Source organism: Apteryx rowi, unplaced genomic scaffold, assembly GCF_003343035.1.
Source record: "Apteryx rowi isolate R43461 unplaced genomic scaffold, aptRow1 scaffold_232, whole genome shotgun sequence".
NCBI lineage: Eukaryota > Metazoa > Chordata > Aves > Apterygiformes > Apterygidae > Apteryx > Apteryx rowi.
The window spans coordinates 126,968-128,844 of record NW_020448664.1 but is presented as its reverse complement, the minus strand read 5'-3'; the positions used below and the strand labels follow the sequence as shown (position 1 = coordinate 128,844).

The 1,877-nt window shown below is 53.9% G+C and overlaps 1 long non-coding RNA gene across 1 annotated transcript in view; it reads left to right on the top strand.

The window, feature by feature from the left end:
- The first annotated feature begins 122 nt into the window (after nucleotides 1–122).
- LOC112966104 overlaps nucleotides 123–1,877 on the top strand; it is a 20,845-nt gene continuing 19,090 nt past the window's right edge. The window contains exons 1-2 of the long non-coding RNA XR_003253515.1: nucleotides 123–475; nucleotides 874–951. This is a non-coding gene — a long non-coding RNA (uncharacterized LOC112966104). The remainder of the gene's footprint in view (nucleotides 476–873; nucleotides 952–1,877) is intronic.

The window sequence follows — 1,877 nt, the reverse complement described above, 5'->3', positions numbered from 1 at the left end:
GGGCGGCGGCGGGGGCGAGCGCGGGCCGGCGGCGGCGCCCCGGGCCCTGCCTTTGTTCGCCTCCATTCGTGGCGCAGCCAGGGCAGCCGCTGAGGCGGGGGGGGGGCGGGACGTGCCAGGCCCCGCCGGGCCCCGCCGGAGCCCCTCGCGCTCCCCGAGGGCCGCCCGCCGCCATCAACTCCCCCTTCTCCCGTGTGCTCCCCGGCTTTCCAGCCCGCCGGGGCACAGCGGGGCAGCCCGGGCTGTGCGGGCAGCACCTCACGCGGCTCCGCTGCTGCAGGGACGAGCAGAGCTGTAACGTAAACACGGAGTCAGAGCGTAGCGTAACTGAAGTTGCTCCTGCCAGGTAGCTTTTTGGTGGAAAACCAGACTCTTCAATGTAGATGCAGAAGTGCTGGGCACCGGCAGTGCTGCGCAGCAGGAAAGGAGGGCCAGGAGGCAGCGCCGGGCCACAGCGCGAGGCGGAAGGGCTTTGGTAGGCAGATGTGACAGAGTCTGGCCCTCCCGTCAGTCCTCACCCTCCTCTCTAACTACACTGCTGCAAAAGCGGCCGGGGTGATCAGCAGGCTGCTGCAAGGGACTTGCTGTAGCTTAAGCCAGCTTTGTGTCTCCCCGCTGCAAAGCTCTCCCACATCACAGCACCCGCTCTGCTTCTGTTTTCACACCTGTCTTTGTGCTGAAACGCTCCGGTTCCTTCCCAATTAGCTGTGGATAAATCATACATCCCAGGTGTGGCAGAGTCCTGAAGGGCTGTTAGCACTGAAATGGTTGAATCCAACAAGTGTGGCTTTTCCAGAAGGTCTAAGCTGGCTGTTGCCCCGTCCCTTCCCTAGTAAGTATCCCCTAATGCTGTGTGTCTGTTCCTATTCACAGGAGCACACGTCTGCTGTACGGCATTCCTGTTGGGACCAGGCCGTGTCCACTTTCTCCTACCTGAATCATCATGGAAATGTAAGTAGTTTCCAATCTGTGTTAAAGATGAGCTTGTGATACAAGCCTGTTGTCCTCATCCAGCCTGCTCCTTACATCAATAAATTATTTTTGTATGTGGCCAGTAAATGAATTTGAGATAAGATCAGGATACAAACCCACATTAATCCTGCGTGTAGTTAGAAATTGATGCAAGCCCCAGAGCATCAGATATAATATCACTTCCAACACTTCAGTTGTCATCATGAAAATTATCCGTGACAGGCGTTATATGGGTCCAAACCTAATTTGAATCTTGCTCTACTCTGGCAGGAAGATGAAAGTGGTTGAATATAAACAGCAGCAATTATTGCAATTTGGGTAGAGAAAGGTGTGGTTAAAAAGTAAATAAAAACAGAATGCCATGCAGCAGGATATCATTAAGACATTTACATAAAGAAGGGCATGGGTTCCTTAGCTTCTTGCAAGTTTGCGATCCCTTTCCCAATATTAAAGTAACATAGAAACAAGCTTTTTTTCGCCCCTCCAAGGAAAATAACATTGAATACCAGCAGCTTTTTCTGTATGAAGTAAATTGTTTAAACTTTGAAAAAAAATCATCGTAATTCTTTGGGAAAATGCAGTAAATTAAAGAAGGGGGTATTTAGTTATCCTTTTAAATCCAGTGAACTGGGTTCTTTGTATAGGTTTATTTTCCAAAGCAAGTTTAGCTGTGTTGTACGTACACCCTGGACACGAGGAGTCCCGGGCGAGCCCCCGCGAAGCCTGCACTGCTTTCCCCGGCGTGGCGTGGGGGGAGCGGGGCTCGGCAAAGGCCGTTCCCCGAAGCAGGCAGGTCTCGCGGCGAGGCAGGGCCGCCTCAGACCCCACAACGTGCCGTCTGTGTTAAATCAAGTGTACTGCAGCCTGCGCGGCGCGGGGGCCGCCCGCCGCCAGGGGGCAGCGCC